The sequence below is a fragment of the Schistocerca gregaria genome, unplaced genomic scaffold, assembly GCF_023897955.1.
Source record: "Schistocerca gregaria isolate iqSchGreg1 unplaced genomic scaffold, iqSchGreg1.2 ptg001264l, whole genome shotgun sequence".
NCBI lineage: Eukaryota > Metazoa > Arthropoda > Insecta > Orthoptera > Acrididae > Schistocerca > Schistocerca gregaria.
Genome location: NW_026062580.1, coordinates 2501 through 7500, shown reverse-complemented (window position 1 = coordinate 7500; position 5000 = coordinate 2501). Strand labels below are relative to the sequence as shown.

At 54.4% G+C, this 5000-nt stretch overlaps 1 non-coding gene across 1 annotated transcript in view; it reads right to left on the bottom strand.

Annotated features, from left to right (window-relative positions):
* LOC126330197 (small subunit ribosomal RNA) overlaps positions 1-1597 on the bottom strand; it is a 1893-nt gene extending 296 nt beyond the window's left edge. Inside the window, exon 1 of the ribosomal RNA XR_007562788.1 lies at positions 1-1597. This exon is cut by the window's left edge and continues 296 nt beyond it. This is a non-coding gene — a ribosomal RNA (small subunit ribosomal RNA).
* Positions 1598-5000: the final 3403 nt, after the last annotated feature.

Below are 5000 nucleotides of genomic sequence, written 5' to 3'. Positions count from 1 at the left end.
CCTTTCGGCCTAGGAAGACACGCTGATTCCTTCAGTGTAGCGCGCGTGCGGCCCAGAACATCTAAGGGCATCACAGACCTGTTATTGCTCAATCTCGTGCGGCTAGAAGCCGCCTGTCCCTCTAAGAAGAAAAGTAATCGCTGACAGCACGAAGGATGTCACGCGACTAGTTAGCAGGCTAGAGTCTCGTTCGTTATCGGAATTAACCAGACAAATCGCTCCACCAACTAAGAACGGCCATGCACCACCACCCACCGAATCAAGAAAGAGCTATCAATCTGTCAATCCTTCCGGTGTCCGGGCCTGGTGAGGTTTCCCGTGTTGAGTCAAATTAAGCCGCAGGCTCCACTCCTGGTGGTGCCCTTCCGTCAATTCCTTTAAGTTTCAGCTTTGCAACCATACTTCCCCCGGAACCCAAAAGCTTTGGTTTCCCGGAGGCTGCCCGCCGAGTCATCGGAGGAACTGCGGCGGATCGCTGGCTGGCATCGTTTATGGTTAGAACTAGGGCGGTATCTGATCGCCTTCGAACCTCTAACTTTCGTTCTTGATTAATGAAAACATACTTGGCAAATGCTTTCGCTTCTGTTCGTCTTGCGACGATCCAAGAATTTCACCTCTAACGTCGCAATACGAATGCCCCCGCCTGTCCCTATTAATCATTACCTCGGGTTCCGAAAACCAACAAAATAGAACCGAGGTCCTATTCCATTATTCCATGCACACAGTATTCAGGCGGGCTTGCCTGCTTTAAGCACTCTAATTTGTTCAAAGTAAACGTGCCGGCCCACCGAGACACTCAACTAAGAGCACCCTGGTAGGATTTCAACGGGGTCCGCCTCGGGACGCGCAAGCACGCCTTCGGCTCGCCCCACCGGCAGGACGTCCCACGATACATGCCAGTTAAACACCGACGGGCGGTGAACCAACAGCGTGGGACACAAATCCAACTACGAGCTTTTTAACCGCAACAACTTTAATATACGCTATTGGAGCTGGAATTACCGCGGCTGCTGGCACCAGACTTGCCCTCCAATAGATACTCGTTAAAGGATTTAAAGTGTACTCATTCCGATTACGGGGCCTCGGATGAGTCCCGTATCGTTATTTTTCGTCACTACCTCCCCGTGCCGGGAGTGGGTAATTTGCGCGCCTGCTGCCTTCCTTGGATGTGGTAGCCGTTTCTCAGGCTCCCTCTCCGGAATCGAACCCTGATTCCCCGTTACCCGTTACAACCATGGTAGGCGCAGAACCTACCATCGACAGTTGATAAGGCAGACATTTGAAAGATGCGTCGCCGGTACGAGGACCGTGCGATCAGCCCAAAGTTATTCAGAGTCACCAAGGCAAACGGACCAGACGAGCCAATCCGATTGGTTTTGATCTAATAAAAGCGTCCCTTCCATCTCTGGTCGGGACTCTGTTTGCATGTATTAGCTCTAGAATTACCACAGTTATCCAAGTAACGTGGGTACGATCTAAGGAACCATAACTGATTTAATGAGCCATTCGCGGTTTCACCTTAATGCGGCTTGTACTGAGACATGCATGGCTTAATCTTTGAGACAAGCATATGACTACTGGCAGGATCAACCAGGGAGCTGCGTCAACGAGAGCTGAGCAGCCGGCCGCCCGGGAGTGTGTCCCGAGGGCCCGCGCGAACACGCAAGCGTCCGCTCAATTATTCTGCAAACAGGAGGAGGCTGAGCTCCCCTGCACGATACACCTCGAAACCCTCTCAGGTCCCGGCGGCGCGCAGCGCCGTCCTAAGTACTTGGTCGGGTTCGAGAGAGGCGCAATCGCCCGGAGATGGGCGAGTAGACGCTTTCAGTGCGAACACCCGTGCTCCCAACTGAGCTTGCCGCTGCCGACAGAGGCCCGGGAGCGTGCTGTCGTGGCATTGCCGGCGGGAAACAACACGCGCCACCTACGGTGACCGGCAGCTCCAACGCCAGCGCCACAGAAGGGCAAAGCCCCACTTGGGTGCAGAAGCGAACTCTCCCAGCACAGCGCACGCGCCAACACGTCCGCAGAGCTGCGATACAAACCACCTGCGAGAACCGCTGGGGGCGACCGAGCAGCAGACGGCGTCGCGACGCCGAGTGCCGGGCGGCGGCGCATCCTCAACGCACACAGTCCGCAATCGGACCAGCACACTGCAGATGTCCACCGCGCTTCGCACCGGGCTCGGCAGAACCCACTTTGGCCGCCTGGCGCCGCGCGCAGGGTGCGCCGGCGCATAGCTGGGACGCCAGCCGGGCCCGTCGGCCGGCGCTCCTGCCACTGGGCGCCCCCCACCAGCCGGCTGTAGTGCGTGCGCTCACGCAGCGCGCGGCCAGCACGCCGGGCGGCCCCCCCTCACCGGCCGGGGACTGTCCCGCCAAGCCACAGCCTCGTATCGCTTCATACCCACATGGCCAACTCAGGTTCGGGGGCATGGCGGGTACCGCCGAAACAACCGGTTCATAGATGTACCGATCGTCGCTATCACCGATGCACCTGCAGCGCGAACAACCGCTCAACAACTGATTTCCAGTTCATTTGCGGATCTTTGGCAGCAAACGTATACGTCAATCTACATTTGCGAAATCTACGATTCTGGCATGCCTGCATGTTATGTGTCACGACACGCTACATCAGCCCACATACACACTGCGGCATGTACACGAGAGAACACGTGGAAGATGGTCCGCGCACGTGTGCAATGTCCCTTGCGCGGTCGACTGTCAACCGGCCTCTGTAGCATGTCGCAGATGTGGAACGCGGTCCACCGTGCTATCATGTTGTGTGGGGCAATACGATTAAATAGGAAAACCCTCGTCGCTACATCAACAGACGGCTCACGCTGATTCCCGGCAGAGGGAGGAGGGGGGGGGGGGGGGGGGGGCCAACATGCAATACTTTCGTCCGTACCTACCTACCACATGTCTGTACGGCGTACAACAGTGCAATCTCGCTGTAATGGGGAGACGAGACAAGTAGCATCGTGCACAACATATGGCCCTTATGATTCGCCATTGTAGGGCGCAGCCGGTGTACGGTCAAGCATGTGCCACATTATGTCACTCAGTACGTAACGACGGATGATCAGTGTGGGTTACGCGTACATCAGCGGACAGTCCACACAGGCCGTACCACAACGTACACTGACTGCATCGACAACCGAATGCAACTGAACAGCTGCAAGGCTCATTTCACAAACAAACGCCTGACCGACCAGCTTGGAAGGGCAGGAGGGGAGGGCGATATTCGTTCTGTAGCGGTACACCCTTCCAGTGGTTAGCGGGACTGTGTAGAAAGTACGCAACACTCGAAAGACCTTTATGTGAGGGTACGCACCATGGCATCAAGAAATACACATGACACCAGAGGATCCAAGCAGTGAACTATGTTCAGAGGGTTGCTGTTAGGCAAAGCTACATTCCTGTGACGTTACATGTGACAGTTAAGGTGCAGTGTAAGTTAGGTTAAGGTGCAGCGTAAGTTAGGTTAAGGTGCAGCGTAAGTTAGGTTAAGGTGCAGCGTAAGTTAGGTTAAGGTGCAGCGTAAGTTAGGTTAAGGTGCAGCGTAACTTGGGTTAAGGTGCAGCGTAACTTGGGTTAAGGTGCAGCGTAACTTGGGTTAAGGTGCAGCGTAACTTGGGTTAAGGTGCAGCGTAACTTGGGTTAAGGTGCAGCGTAACTTGGGTTAAGGTGCAGCGTAACTTGGGTTAAGGTGCAGCGTAACTTGGGTTAAGGTGCAGCGTAACTTGGGTTAAGGTGCAGCGTAACTTGGGTTAAGGTGCAGCGTAACTTGGGTTAAGGTGCAGCGTAACTTGGGTTAAGGTGCAGCGTAACTTGGGTTAAGGTGCAGCGTAACTTGGGTTAAGGTGCAGCGTAACTTGGGTTAAGGTGCAGCGTAACTTGGGTTAAGGTGCAGCGTAACTTGGGTTAAGGTGCAGCGTAACTTGGGTTAAGGTGCAGCGTAACTTGGGTTAAGGTGCAGCGTAACTTGGGTTAAGGTGCAGCGTAACTTGGGTTAAGGTGCAGCGTAACTTGGGTTAAGGTGCAGCGTAACTTGGGTTAAGGTGCAGCGTAACTTGGGTTAAGGTGCAGCGTAACTTAGGTTAAGGTGCAGCGTAACTTAGGTTAAGGTGCCAACGTGGGTTAGGTTAAGGGGCCAACGTGGGTTAGGTTAAGGGCCAACGTGGGTTAGGTTAAGGGCCAACGTGGGTTAGGTTAAGGGCCAACGTGGGTTAGGTTAAGGGCCAACGTGGGTTAGGTTAAGGGCCAACGTGGGTTAGGTTAAGGGCCAACGTGGGTTAGGTTAAGGGCCAACGTGGGTTAGGTTAAGGGCCAACGTGGGTTAGGTTAAGGGCCAACGTGGGTTAGGTTAAGGGCCAACGTGGGTTAGGTTAAGGGCCAACGTGGGTTAGGTTAAGGGCCAACGTGGGTTAGGTTAAGGGCCAACGTGGGTTAGGTTAAGGGCCAACGTGGGTTAGGTTAAGGGCCAACGTGGGTTAGGTTAAGGGCCAACGTGGGTTAGGTTAAGGGCCAACGTGGGTTAGGTTAAGGGCCAACGTGGGTTAGGTTAAGGGCCAACGTGGGTTAGGTTAAGGGCCAACGTGGGTTAGGTTAAGGGCCAACGTGGGTTAGGTTAAGGGCCAACGTGGGTTAGGTTAAGGGCCAACGTGGGTTAGGTTGCCAGAGATGTGTCAAATCAGGATGTACGTTTGGCTGGTGTCAGGTGGTGGGTTGGTTCGATGCCTTTATAAGGAGTGTGGCCAAAGGGTATTTTATTACTTGTACCTTTTGTGTTGTGGCGTGGCGTTGCGTCCTGTGTTGATACTGGGTGGACCACTGTGGGTGTTGCTGGCTGATTTGAGCTGCGTTGTTTGCGGGTGGTGTGAGACATTCTGTCTTATTAGTGGACGTGACGTTCCTCTTGTCGTTCTTTGGATAGTGTCCTGTGGCAGCGAGGATAAAATGGATGTTGTTGAACGATAGTGCTTTGGTGCTTTCGCT